This window comes from Symphalangus syndactylus, chromosome 18 (assembly GCF_028878055.3).
Source record: "Symphalangus syndactylus isolate Jambi chromosome 18, NHGRI_mSymSyn1-v2.1_pri, whole genome shotgun sequence".
Classification (NCBI taxonomy): domain Eukaryota; kingdom Metazoa; phylum Chordata; class Mammalia; order Primates; family Hylobatidae; genus Symphalangus; species Symphalangus syndactylus.
In genome coordinates, this window is record NC_072440.2 from 33,467,418 (window position 1) to 33,482,856 (window position 15,439).

At 41.2% G+C, this 15,439-nt stretch overlaps 1 pseudogene; it reads left to right on the forward strand.

The window, feature by feature from the left end:
* The first annotated feature begins 1,406 nt into the window (after window positions 1-1,406).
* LOC129468755 (uncharacterized) lies at window positions 1,407-1,607 on the forward strand (annotated as a pseudogene).
* The last annotated feature ends 13,832 nt before the right edge of the window (window positions 1,608-15,439 follow it).

The window sequence follows — 15,439 nt, forward strand, 5'->3', positions numbered from 1 at the left end:
AAAATCAGAAACCATTTGGTAAGTAGACTCTTGGGAGATTATATTGACCTGTGTGTCCCTCATGGTGTCCCACCATGTTAAGCCAACCAGTGCCCCAGCTAAATCCTAACCCAAATAGGCAGAGGAGCATACAAATAAGCCAAAGCCATAGTCAATTCCCAAGTACTTCCCTGGCAGTCCCACCCACCTCCTGACACACTATCATGACCACCCATATAACAAAGGAAGGACTATTATCAGGATACCCTGCTCCCCACCTATAACCCTTAGAGATCTTATGTTTCCAATAGGCAGCATGATCAACTTTCTTAGCACCCAGAGCTAACTGCAAATATTCTGCATTCTAGGTTTTATATACCAGTGAAAGGAAAATATGTATTCTTCTTTTATCCAACTATTGCTATGTTTATCAAGGGCTATAACTGGACCCAAATCCTAGACGGAGCAGGTTCATTTAATAAGGTTGTTCTAATGCAACAGCTGGACACGAAAAGAAAATGAAAGAAAGAAAAGCCACTGTGCAGATAACTGAGGAATCCAATCCTGATCTCATTTTCATAAAATTATGAAGTCCCAACAGTACACGGCAGTTACAAACTCTGCTTCACGAATCTTCATTCATTCACCCAATCAATGTGTCCTGACCATTAGCTGTGAGCTAGAAACTGCTGGGGGCGGGGAAAGCAGTGATTATTCGTAAGATGTAATCCTTGGCCTTAAGAAACCTTGAGAAGTAGGAATATCTGTGTGTGTATACATGCTCAGAAATAGGTCATTACAACTGAGTGTACAAGTGCTATGGCTGGGGATATAAGGCCTCTAACAAGTATAGCAAGCTGACTCAGGCCACCCACAGATCAGGTCCTAATCCCTGGAACCTGTAAATGTTACCTTATAAGGAAAAGGGGTCTTTGCAGATGTGATTAAGCTAAGGATATTGGCATGGGGAGATTATCCTGATGGGCACTAAATCCAATCATAAGTGTCCTTATATGAGAGAGAAAGAGGGAGATTTGATACAGACACACAGTAGAAACAGCCATGAGAAGACAGAGGCAGAGATCAGAGTGATGCAGCCACAAACCAAGGAACGCCAGCAGCCACCAGAAGCTGAAACAGTCAAGAAAGGGATTCTCCTCCAGAACCTTCTGAGGGTGTGCGGCCTGAACTACATTCTGACTTTGGACTCTGGCCTTCAATCCTGTGACCAAATTCATTCCTGTGTTTTAAGCCATCAAGTTTGTGGTCATTTGTAACAGTGTCCACAGGAAACTAATACACCAAAAGTTGGGAAAGACTTTCCGGGGGGGAAAACAAAAATGCCTGAGCTGCACTGTAGAAGGTGTGGAGATGGAAAGTGAGAAGTCAGTGGTTGGTTGTGGCTAGTGTAGAAAGTGCAAGAAGGCACCACTTCTCAGCCTTTTAGCTAAGAACAAGTGTAGTATATGTTCCTATCAGTTTAAAATGCAAGAAAGTGAGAGATAAGACCAGTCGTGGGCTACATTATGGGGCTACATTATACATTGTCAATTATTTGTTTTGTTTGACATTTATTCATAGTGAATGAGAAACGGAGCTATTGCAAGGTATTCAGCCATTTACAATTTAGATTTACATTTCAGAAAGGTCTCTCTACCCGTCCTGTAGAGACCTTTACCACCTCCACCCCCATATCCACAGTCTATTGGGAAATCCTATGGACTCTATATTCCAAATACACCCAAATTCCTGCTTCTTTCCCTGTAGCCACTGTTACCATTCTGATCCAAGCCACGGTCATCTCTTCTGGATTTTGAAATAGCCTTCCGTTTGGCTCTCTGCTTTTCTTCTTGTCTGTCTGCAGCCTACTCTCAACACAGCAGTCAGCGTGTCACTTAGGTCATGTCACTCCTCTCTTTCCCATTTCACTCAGAGCAAGAGCCAAAGCCCTCGAATGCCCCTTCCCGTGCTCCACTGCCTCACACCCCGGGCCTGACCTCCCTCCCTCACCCTGAGGCAGACACAGTGCCTCCTCCCTGCTACTCCCTGAACACACCAACCCAGTCCTGCCTCAGGCCTTTCACACACTGTTTACTTTGTTTGGAATGATTTGTCTCTTTGATATTCCTTACCTCCTTCAAGTCTTTGCCTAAATGTCACTGTCTTGATGAGGCCTACCCTAACACACACTGTATTTTAAACTGCAAACTCCCTCTTACCCTGCTTTTCCTCTTTTCTTCCATATCTTCTAACATGTCCAATATAGTTTGGATGTTTGTCCCCTCCAAACCTCAAGCTGAAATGTAATCCCCAGTGTTGGAGGGGGGCTTGTGGGGATGGGTTTGGGTCATGGGGGCGGATCCTTCATAAATAGCTTGGTGCTGAGTTCTCCCTCTGAGTTCACGCAACATCTGGTTGTTTAAAAAGTGTGACACCTCCCCCCACTCTTGCGCCCACTCTCGCCATGTGGTGCCTGCTTCCCCTTCACCTTCCACCATGATTGGAAGCTCCCTGAGGCCCTCATCAAGAGCAGATGCCAGCACTATGCTTTCTGTACAGCCTGCAGAACCGTGAGCCAAAATAAACCACTGTTTTTTATAAATTATCCCAAACTTAGGTATTCTTTTATAGCAAGAACGGACTAATACCTAAATTTACTTTTTGTGTTTATTATTTAATATCCATCTCCCCCTCTAAAATGTAAGCTCCATGAGAAAGGAATCTTTGTTTTGGTCACAGCCATAACTTAGGTGCTGACACATAGCAGGTGCTGAAAAAATATTTGTTGAATAATTAAGTGAACAATGAATAGGAACGGGATGGAGCAGAAGTGACCCTGGAGACTGGGAAGCCAGATGAGCTCAGAGAACTGCTTAGTGTTCTGACTCTAAAATGATGTAATCAATGGCAAGCCTTTAAATGTCAACTTGAAAGGATGACAAAAAAAATATGCTGTTCTGAAAGTAAACTAATAAGCCAACAATGATTTGCTGGACTATATTATGTCAATGTTCAAATAGATTTTGGTAAACATTCTGAACGTTGGGCTTAAAAGTCATTTAACAAATGTGGATTAAGCTATTATGACAGTGAAGGACATTCAAACATCAAATCTCAAAAACTTTACAGTTTGATAAGAGAAATAAGGTATCTAGAAGATTGCCACATATTTTAGAAGGGTTTTGTAAGTAGGTTGTTATAGGAATATTTGTAAGAATGCAGCAACTATAAACAAGCAATGCTGACCAAGCCATTCTCACATATGGTATTGTTTGAGTATAAATTAAAGCAGCATTTTTGAAAAGCATTTTGGTAACACACATTAATAGCCTTAAAAAATTTTTTTCCACAATCTAAAGAGAAAAAAATGCATAGGAAAAAAACTGAGAAAAAATACACCAAAATGTTAACAATGTTTCTTTCTAAAGAATAAATCACCAAATTCCAGGGACTTAACCCAACAGTTTCATGTGACAGTGAAACCCAGGGGTCCTTAGTCAGCAGGGGGCGCTCGTCCATGCAGTGATTAAAGGATCCAGACTCCTTCTATCTCCTGGTTCCTCACATCCCCTAGAGGCTAATTATCAATTGCCTCCTTCCAGCAGACAGAAAAACATCTTGAGGAAAGTACACTAGTAACTTCAAAGTCTTGGCTTGAGAGTGACCTGTTTACACATCATTGGTCACATGTAGATGCAGTGGGTGAGAGGTAGGGACTGCAAAATCTATCCCCAGACTAATTATGGAAAAAGGAACAAGACGTTTGGTGGACTGTAAAGTGAGCCTTCTCTGCCACAGGGGATATTCTTCTCCTTTATATGTATCTTTATTTTCTAAACGTTCTGTAATGAACAAGCACTGCTTTAATAATGAGGGAAAAATCATACTTTATATATACATACATATATATATATATATGTCTGCAAAAAGAAAAGAGTTAATAATCTTTGATCCAGTAAATTCATTCTTTAAATTTATAATAAACAAATAATTAGATTGTGGGGGGTGGCTGGCAAAATGGCCAAATAGGAACAGCTTTGGTCCACAGCTCCCAGCAAGATGAGTGCAGCAGGGAGGTGATTTCTGCCATTTCCAGTTGAGGTACCCGGTTCATCTCATTGGGACTGGCTAGACAGTGGGTGCAGCCCACGGACAGTGAGCCGAAGCAGGGTGGGGCATCGCCTCACCCAGGAAGCGCAAGGGGTCAGGGAACTCCCTCCCCTAGCCAAGGGAAGCCCTGAGGGATTGTGCCATGAGGGACGGTGCAGTCCGGCCCAGATACTATGCTTGGACTGTGCATTCCAGCCCAGATACTATGCTTTTCCCATGGTCTTCACAACCCGCTGACCAGGAGATTCCCTTGGGTGCCTATACCACCAGGGCCCTGGGTTTCAAGCACAAAACTGGGTGGCTATTTGCACAGACACCAAGCTAGCTGCCAGAGTTTTTTTTCATACCCCAGTAGTGCCTGGAACACCAGTGAGACAGAACTGTTCACTCCCCTGGAAAGGGGGTGCTGACACTAGGGAGCCAAGTGATCTTGCTCAGAGGATAACACCCCTGTGCAGACCAGCAAGCTATGATCCACTGGCTTGAAGTCTCGCTGCCAGCACAGCAGTCTGAAGTCAACCTGGGACACTCAAGCTTGGTGGGGGGAAGGGCATTACTGAGGCTTAAGTAGGCGGTTTTCCCCTCACAATGTAAGCAAAACCACTGAGAAGTTCAAACTGGGCAGAGCCCACTGCAGCTCTGCAAAGCTGCTGTAGCCAGACTGCATCTCTAGATTCTTCCTCTCTGGGCAGGGCATTTCTGAAAGAAAGACAGCAGCCCCAGTCAGGGACTGTGGGCGCAGCTTTAGCAGACTTAAACGTTCCTGCCTGCTGGCTCTGAAGAGAGCAGCAGATCTCCCAGCACAGCACTTGAGCTCTGCTAAGGGACAGACTGTCTCCTCAAGTGGGTACCTGACGCGTGTGCCTCCTCATGGGGAGGCACCTCCCAGCAGGGATCGACAGACACCTCACACGGGAGAGCTCCAGCTGGCACCTGGTGAGCGCCCCTCTGGGATGAAGCTTCCAGAGGAAAGAACAGGTAGCAATCCTTTCTGTTCTACAGCCTCCGCTGGTGATACTCAGGCAAACAGGGTCTGGAGTGGACCTCCAGCAAACTCGAGCAGACTTGCAGCAGAGGGGCCTGAAGGGGCCTGAATGTTAGAAAGAAAACTAACAAACAAAAAGGAATAGTATCAACATTAATAAAAAGGATGTCCACACAAAAACCCCATCCAAAGGTCACCAACATCAGACCAAAGGTCAATAAATCCATGAAGATGAAGAAAAACCAGTGCAAAAAGGCTGGAAATTCCACAATCAGTATGCCTCTTCCCCTCCAAAGGACCACAAGTCCTCGCCAGCAAGGGAACAAAACTGGACGGAGAATGAGTTTGACAAGTTGACAGAAGTAGGCTTCAGAAGGTGGATAATAACAAACTCCTCTGAGCTAAAGGAGCATGTTCTAACCCAATGCAAGGAAGCTAAGAACCTTGAAAAAAGATTAGATGAATTGCTAACTAGAATAACCAGTTTAGAGAAGAACATAAATGACCTGATGGAGCTGAAAAACACAGCACGAGAACTTTGTGAAGCATGCACAAGTATCAATAGCCGAATCAATCAAATGGAAGGAAGGATATCAGAGATTGAAGATCAACTTAATGAAATAATGCATGAAGTCAAGATTAGAGAAAAAATAATAAAAAGGAAAGGACAAAACCTCCAAGAAATATGGGACTATGTGAAAAGACCAAACCTACATTTGATTGGTGTACCTGAAAATGATGGGGAGAATGGAACCAAGTTGGAAAATACTCTTCAGGATATTGTCCAGGAGAACTTCCCCAATCTGTTTGAATGTTGGCAAGACAAGCCAACATTCAAATTCCGGAAATACAGAGAACATCACAAAGATACTCCTCGAGAAGACCAAGACACATAATCATCAGATTCACCAAGGTTGAAATGAACAAAAAAATGTTAAGGGCAGCCAGAGAGAAAGGTCGGGTTACCCACAAAGTGAAGCCCATCAGACTAAGTGCAGATCTCTTAGCAGAAACCCTAAAAGCCAGAAGAGCGTGGGGGACAATATTCAACATTCTTAAAGAAAAGAATTTGCAACCCTGAAGTTCATATCCAGCCAAACTGAGCTTCATAAGCGAAGGAGAAATAAAATCATTTACAGACAAACAAATGCTGAGAGATTCTGTCACCACCAGGCCTGTCTTACAAGACCTCCTGAAGGAAGCACTAAATATGGAAAGGAAAAACCAGTACCAGCCACTGCAAAAACATACCAAATTGTAACAACCATCAATACTATAAGAAACTGTATCAACTAACGGGCAAAATAACCAGCTAGCATGATAATGACAGGATCAAATTCACACATAACAATACTAACCTTAAATGTAAACAGGCTAAATGCCCCAATTAAAAGACACAGACTGGCAAATTGGATAAAGAGTCAAGACCCATTGGTGTGCTGTATTCAGGAAACCGATCTCAAGTGCAAAGACACACATAGGCTCAAAATAAAGGGATGGAGGAATATTTATCAAAAAAATGGAAAGCAAAAAGAAGCAGGGGTTGCAATCCTTGTCTCTGATAAAACAGACTTTAAACCAACAAAGATCAAAAGAGGCAAAGAAGGCCATTACATAATGGTAAAGGGATCAATGCAACAAGAAGAGCTAACTATCCTAAATATATATGCACCCAATACAGGAGCACCCAGATTCATAAAGCAAGTTCTTAGAGACCTACAAAGAGAACTAGACTCCCACACAATAATAGTGGGAGACTTTAACACCCCATTGTCAATATTAGATTGACGAGATAGAAAATTAACAAGGATATTCAGGACTTGAAGTCAGCTCTGGAACAAGAGGACCTAATAGATATCTATAAAACTCTTCACCCCAAATCAACAGAATATACATTCTTCTCAGCACCACATCGTACTTATTCTAAAATTTACCACATAATTGGAAGTAAAACACTCCTCAGCAAATGCAAAAGAATGGAAATCGTAACAAACAGTCTCTCAGACCACAGTGCAATCAAATTAGAAATCAGGATTAAGAAACTCACTCAAGGCCGGGCGCGGTGGCTCACGCCTGTAATCCCAGCACTTTGGGAGGCCGAGGCGGGAGGATCACGAGGTCAGGAGATCGAGACTATCCTGGCTAACACAGTGAAACCCCGTCTCTACTAAAAATACAAAAAATTAGCCGGGCGAGATGGCGGGCGCCTGTAGTCACAGCTACTTGTGAGGCTGAGGCAGGAGAATGGCGTGAACCCCAGGGGGAGGAGCCTGCAGTGAGCCGAGATCGTGCCACTGCACTCCAGCCTGGGCAACAGCGAGACTCTGTCTCAAAAAAAAAAAAAAAGAAAAAAGAAACTCACTCAAAACCGCTCAACTACATGGAAACTGAGCAAACTGCTCCTGAATGACTCCTGGGTAAATAACTAAATTAAGGCAGAAAAAAATAAGTTCTTTGAAACCAAGGAGAACAAAGACACAATGAACCAGAATCTCTGGGACACAACTAAAGCAGTGTTTAGAGGGAAACTTATAGCACTAAATGCCCACAGGAGAAAGTGGGAAAGATCTAAAAGCAACACCCTAACATCACAATTAAAAGAACTAGAGAAGCAAGAGCAAACAAATTCAAATGCTAGCAGAAGACAAGAAGTAACTAAGCTCAGAGCAGAACTGAAGAAGACACAGACATGAAAAACACTTCAAAAAATCAATGAATCCAGGGGATGGTTTTTTGAAAAGATTAACAAAATAGATAGACCACTAGCCAGACTGTTAAGAAAAAATGAGAGAATCAAATAGATACAACAAAAAATGATAAAGGGGATATCACCACTGATCCCATAGAAATACAAACTATCATCAGAGAATACTATAAATACCTCTACACAGCCGGGCGCGGTGGCTCACGCTTGTAATCCCAGCACTTTGGGAGGCCGAGACGGGCGGATCACGAGGTCAGGAGATCGAGACCACGGTGAAACCCTGTCTCTACTAAAAATACAAAAAAATTAGCCGGGCGTAGTGGCGGGCGCCTGTAGTCCCAGCTACTCGGAGAGGCTGAGGCAGGAGAATGGCGTGAACCCGGGAGGCGGAGCTTGCAGTGAGCCGAGAGGGCGCCACTGCACTCCAGCCTGGGCGACAGAGCGAGACTCCGTCTCAAAAAAAAAAAAAAAAAAAAAAAAAAATACCTCTACACAAATAAACTAGAAAATCTAGAAGAAATGGATAAATTCCTAGTCACATACATCCCCCCATGCCTAAACCAGGAAGAAGTCAAATTCCTGAACAGACCAATAACAAGTTCTGAAATTGAGGCAGTGATTAATAGCCTATCAACCAAAAAAAGGCCAGGACCAGACAGATTCACAGCCAAATTCTACCAGAGGTACAAAGAGAAGGTGGTACCATTCCTTCTGAAACTATTCCAATCAATAGAAAAAGAGGGACTCCTCCCTAACTCATTTTACGAGGCCAACATCATCCTGATACCAAAACCTGGCAGGGACACAACAAAAAAAAGAAAATTTCAGGCCAATATCCCTGATAAACATCAATGCGAAAATCCTCCATAATTGCAAACCGAATCCAGCAGCACATCAAAAAGCTTATACACCATGATCAAGTCAGCTTCATCCCTGGGATGCAAGGCTGGTTCAACACATGCAAATCAATAAACATAATCCATCATATAAACGGAACCAATGACAACAACCACATGATTATCTTGACAGATATAGAAAAGGCCTTCAATAAAATTCAACACCCCTTCATGATAAAAACTCTCAATAAACTAGGTATTGATGGAACATATCTCAAAATAATAAGAGCTATTTATGACAAACCCACAGCCAATATCATACCAAATAGGCAAAAACTGGAAGCATTCCCTTTGAAAACTGGCATAAGACAAGGATGCCCTCTCTCACCACTCCTATTCAACATAGTGTTGGAAGTTCTGGCCAGGGCAATCAGGCAAGAGAAAGAAATAAAGGATGTTCAAATAGGAAGAGAGGAAATCAAATTGTCTCTGTTTGCAGATGACGTGATTGTATATTTAGAAAACCCCACTGTCTCAGCCCAAAATCTCCTTAGGCTGATAAGCAACTTCAGCAAAGTCTCAGAATACAAAATCAATGTGCAAAAATGACAAGAATTCCTATACACCAATAATAGAGAGCCAAATCATGAGTGAACTCCCATTCACAATTGCTTCAAAGAGAATAAAATACCTAGGAATACAACTCACAAGGGATGTCAGAGACCTCTTCAAGAACTACAAACCACTGCTCAAGGAAATGAGAGGACACAAACAAACGGAAAAACATTCCATGCTCATGGATAGGAAGAATCAGTATCATGAAAATGGCCATACTGCCAAGGTAATTTATAGATTCAACACCATCCCCATCAAGCTACCACTGACTTTCTTCACAGAATTAGAAAAACTGCTTAAATTTCATATGGAACCCAAAAAGAGCCTGTATAGCCAAGACAATCCTAAGCCAAAAGAACAAAGCTGGAGGCATCATGCTACCTGGCTTCAAACTATACTACAAGGCTACAGTAACCAAAACAGCATGGTACTGGTACCAAAACAGATATATAGACCAATGGAACAGAACAGAGGCCTCAGAAATAACACCACACACCTACAAGCACCTGATCTTTGACAAACTGGACAAAAACAAGCAATGGGGAATGGATTCCCTGTTTAATAAATGGTGTTGGGAAAACTGGCTAGCCATATGCAGAAAACTGAAACTGGACCCCTTTGTTACACCTTATACAAAAATTAACTCAAGATGGATTAAAGACTTAAATATAAGACCTAAAACCATAAAAACCCTAGAAGAAAACCTAGGCAATACCATTCAGGACATAGGCATGGGCAAAGACTTCATGACTAAAACACCACGGCAACAAAAGCCAAAATAGACAAATGGGATATAATTAAACTAAAGAGCTTCTACACAGCAAAAGAAACTATCATCAGAGTGAACAGGCAACCTACAGAATGGGAGAAAATATTTGCAATCTATCCATCTGACAAAGGGCTAATACCCAGAATCTACAAGGAACTTTTTGCAATCTATCCATCTGACAAAGGGCTAATATCCAGAATCTACAAGGAACTCAAACAAATCTACAAGAAAAAAACAAACAACTTCATCAAAAAGTGGGCAAAGGATATGAACAGACACTTCTCAAATGAAGACATCTATGCAGCCAATAGACACATGAAAAAATGCTCATCATGACTGGTCATCAGAGAAATGCAAATCAAAACCACAATGAGATACCATCTCACACCAGTTAGAATGGCGATCATTAAAAAGTCAGGATACAACAGATGCTGGAGAAGATGTGGAGAAACAGGAACGCTTTTACACTGTTGGTGGGACTGTAAACTAGTTCAACCATTGTGGAAGACAGTGTGGCGATCCCTCAAGGATCTAGAACTAGAAATACCATTTGACTCAGCAATCCCATTACTGGGTATATACCCAAAGGATTATAAATCATGCTACTATAAAGACACATGCACATGTGTATTTATTGCAGCACTCTTCACAATAGCAAAGACTTGGAACCAACCCAAATCCCTATCAATGATAGACTGGATAAAGAAAATGTGGCACATATGCACCATGGAATACTATGCAGCCATAAAAAAAGATGATTTCATGTCCTTTGCAGGGACATGGATGAAGCTGGAAACCATTGTTCTCAGCAAACTAACACAGGAACAGAAAACCAAACACCGCATGTTCTCACTCATAATTGGGAGTTGAACAATGAGAACACATGGACACAGAGAAGAGAACATCACACACCAGGGCCTGTCAGGAGGTGGGTGGCTAGGGGAGGGATAGCATTAGGAGAAATACCTAATGTAGATGACGGGTTGATGTGTGCAGCAAACTACCATGGCACGTGTATACCTATGTAACAAACCTGCACGCTCTGCGCATGTATCCCAGAACTTAAAGTATAATTTTTAAAAAGGAAAAAATAAATAAATAAATAAATAATAGAATGCTACCAGCCCCTGCAAGCAAGCTGCCTGCTCACTTCTTCTAGTCATTAACCCCTCAGAGTAACTACTATTCTGATTACCAATGGCATAGATTAGTTCTGCCTGGTTTTTTTACTGTATATAAACTGTCACATTAAGTATAAAAAAATTAGATTGTGGAAAAAGTATGCCAGATAGATGACTGATGGCTGACTGACAGTGATAGAGTCATACATTCATGATAGAATTATGTAAAGTGGCACAAAAAAATTCCAATAATAACAAAATGCTCCATCCACACTGTGAAATATTATTCAATCAAAAAATAATTTTCCATCGTAGTCCCCCCTTACCAGGAGTTTCACTTTCTGCAGTTTTGGTTACCCATGGTCAACCTCAGTCCAAAAATATTATGTGGAAAATTCCAGAAATATACAACTAATAACTTTTAAGTTGCATACCATTCTGAACAGCATGATGGAATCTCTCAGTGTCCCACTTGGTCCTGCCTGGGACATGAATCATCCCTTAGTTCAGCGTCTCCACACTGTCTACACTACACGCCCATGAGTCTTTTAGTAGCCAGCTAGGTTATCAGATCGACTGCTGACATATCACAGTGCTCGTGTTCAAGAAACCCTTATTTTACCTCATAATGGCCCAAACTCCAATCGTAGTGATGCTGGCAGTTTGGATATGCTAAAGAGAGGCATAAAGTGTTTCCTTTAAGTAAAGGGGTGAAGTTTCCTGACTTAATAAGGAAAAATAAAAACTGCATGCTGAGATTGCTAAGATCTGCAGTAAAACAAAACAAAACAAAGTCTCCTATTAGTGAGCTTGTGAAGAAGGAAAAAGAAATTTGTGTAAGTTTTACTGTCGAACTTCAAACTGTGAAAGTTATAGCCACCATGTGTGGTAAGTGCTTAGCTAAAATGGAAATTCAGTACTGTCCAAGATTTCAGGCATCCACTGGGGATCTTGGACCATATTTCCTGCAGATAAGTGGGGACTACTATATATACAAAATAGTAACTAAGTGGAATTTTAAAATGGCCTATACTAATCTCTTAGATTAGAATATATTTTAAAAGAATGTATACTGGACAAAAGACTCCAGAATAATAATTGGCATAAGTGCAGGGATACGGTAATATTCTAAATAGGTGCAATCTTTTCAAGGATGATTTGGCAATAAGTATACGATGTCTTTGTCCCAGCAATTACATGTTAGGATTTTTCCTAAGAATAAAAGTAGGGATGCACAAAAAGAGTCACTTCTGTAAATGCTAAAATTAAATTCTCCCTTCTAAAAGGAAAAACTATAAGCAACTTCAATGTACAATTTCTGGTTATTTAAATATACAATTGACCCTTGAACAACATGGGGGTTAGGGGCACCAACCCTCCGCACAGTCAAAAATCTATGTATAACTTTGACTCCCCCCACACATAACCACTAATAGCCTCCTGTTGGCCAGAAGCTCACCAATAACATAGTCAAATTAACACATATTTTGCATGTCATATGTATTATATTCTGTATTCTTACAACAAGATAGGCTAGAGAAAAGAAAATGTGATTTAAAAAGTCATAGGAAGAGAAAATATATTTGCTATTCATTAAGTGCAAGTGGATCACCACAAAGGTCTTCATCCTCATTGTCTTCACATTGAGTAAGCTGAGCAGGAAGAAATGGTGAGATTGGTCCCAGGGGTGGCAGAGGCAGAAGAAAACCCACATAAAAGTGGATCCATGTAGTTCAAACCTATGTTGTTCAAGAGTCAAATGTATTCTAATACATGTATGTAATAGAAGACAGTGCAGCCTTTTAAAATGTCCTGTAGATTATTCAAAAGTATGGAAAATATTAGGTTGGTGCAAAAACTGCAATTACTTTTGCACCAACCTAATACAATTTATCAAGCTCAAAAAAAAGAGCAACTTTCAGAGTAGTATGCACAGTTATTTAAACATGCAAAGTGTTTAGAAGCCTGGAAGGGTATACATCAAAATGTTAAGAGTTATTTCTGCGTAGTGGACTACATATTTGTTTCATTGTTTATGATTTTCTCCTTTGCTAACATTTCAATGACAAATATACATTGAAATCAGATTTAAAATATTTTATTCATATTTTAATAATATTTTGGAAAATTCTCACAATGATATTGAAAGAAGTAAATGACTAAACGGTACATAGGGTGTGATTTCAACAGTGAGTGTGTGTGTCCAGAATATACACTGCACAAAAAGACTCCAAAATATTGGCAATGTGGATTTCTGGGTAGTGGGGTTCTAGTTCTAGGGAAAATGACATAAGCAAGACCCCTCTGGCTCTCCCCCACTGAATATAGTTATAAAACCTGAACAGAATGCAACTTAGGAACTCTGAAAAACAGAAAAGGACTGGGGAGGAGGATCGGCTCTCAAAGCACCACCAAACCAGTGGAGAGCTTACCATTTTTTTTAAACTCCAGAATAGCCTTGCTTGGCCTTGGTGGGGTGGGAAGGGTGAAGGAGTGGAGAGAGGAGGAGTGGGCATCACTGCAGAGTTCCAAGTTTCAGGAACAGTAAATAGGTGTCCTGGTAGACCGTGGTGGCAAAGGGGGCCCCAGACACCTGAAACTGTTAGGGAGGGGAACCTTCTTCTCTGATCAGAGGAGCAATAGTCCCAAAAGGTGGGGCAAATCCCCATTGCTCTTTTCTCTCTGTCCTCCCAGCACTTGGCCCTGAATGCAGATGCAGTTGTGGGAGTGAACAACAGAGCAGGGTCAATAAAACCCAGCTTTCTGGGGGGAATACAAAAAAGGAGATCCCCAGGAAACTGGAAAGTACTGAAGAAATCACACAGAGAAAGGAGTGTGGAAAATCAATCCCATAAAATTGTTGATGAACTCTTGGGCTCATGGTCAAGCTGTGCATGCATGGATCTGCTCCTAACTAGCCAAGAAATGACTTTGAGAGCTGAATCAAAGGGTTAAGTCAGCACCCAGGTGTCAGACAGGACACTAGGTGGCACACACGTAGGACAGATCTGAATAGCACTGCAAAGTTTTGGAAAAGCACCTGCCACCAAAACCACAATCCACAAAAGACTGGTGAAGAACTTTCTGCTTGATCTTTTTTCTCTTTGTTGCTCAAATTGTATAATTTCTGTTGATCTAGCTTTACATTCACTGACTCTCCTCTGTCATCTCCACTCTGCTCTGAAGCCCCTTTAGTGAAGGGGCTTAAATTTAAAATTTCAGTTACTGCATTTTTTGTTTGAAATTCTCCATTGGCTCTTCTTTCTATCTTCTGTTCCTTTGCTGACACTTCCTATCTTTCCGTTCATTTCAAGGATGTTCACCTTTACTTGGTGAACTATTTCAATTGACTTTTAATATACATCTTAATTGACGATACCTAATTTGGCGCCAGTGCAGGGATCTGCAAATCCCAAAGAAAATATATCCGTATACACCTCAGAGTTTTAACAATACTTAAATTTTCACAATAGTCAAAATGTTCAACATTAGGCCAGGCACAGTGGCTCATGCCTGTAATTCTCAACACTTTGAGAGGCCAAGGTAGGAGGACTGCTAGGGACCTAAAGTTTGAGACCACCCTGGGCATCACAGGGAGACTCTATCTCAACAAAAAAAAGAAATTGTAATTAGCCAGGTGTAGTAGCTCACACCTGTGGTCTTAGCTACTTGGCAGGTTGAGGCAGGAGGGCAGCTTGAGCCCAGGAGTTTGAGTCTGCAGTGAACTATGGACAACAGAGCAAGACTCTGCCTCAAAAAAAAAAAAAAAACTTCAATATTAAATTCAAAAATACTTGGAATATGAAGAACCAGGAATATCTCAATTTCCATTAAAAATGACAAGCAACAGATGCTAACACAGAGATAACACAGATGTTGGAATTATCTGATAAAGACCATAAAGCAGCTATTATCAAAGTCCTCCACCAAGTAAGGGTGAACATTCTTGAAATGAACGGAAAGGTAGGAAATGTCAGCAAAGGAACAGAAGATAGAAAGAAGAGCCAATGGAAAATTTCAAAAAATACAGTAACTGAAATTTTAAATTTAAGCCCCTTCACTAAAGGTGTTTAAAAGCAGAGTGGAGACAACAGAGGAGAGTCCGTGAATGTAAAGTTACATCAATAGAAATTATACAATTTGAGCAGAAAAGAGAAAAAAGGTCAAAAAGAATGAGTCCCTGGGTTGATTCACAGACCTGTGGAACATCAAAAGGTCTAACATTCATGTCATCAGACTTTTATAAGGAGAGGGAAGAGTGTGGTGTAAAACAAATATTTGAAGAAATAATTGCTGAAAATGTCCTGAATTTGGTGAAAG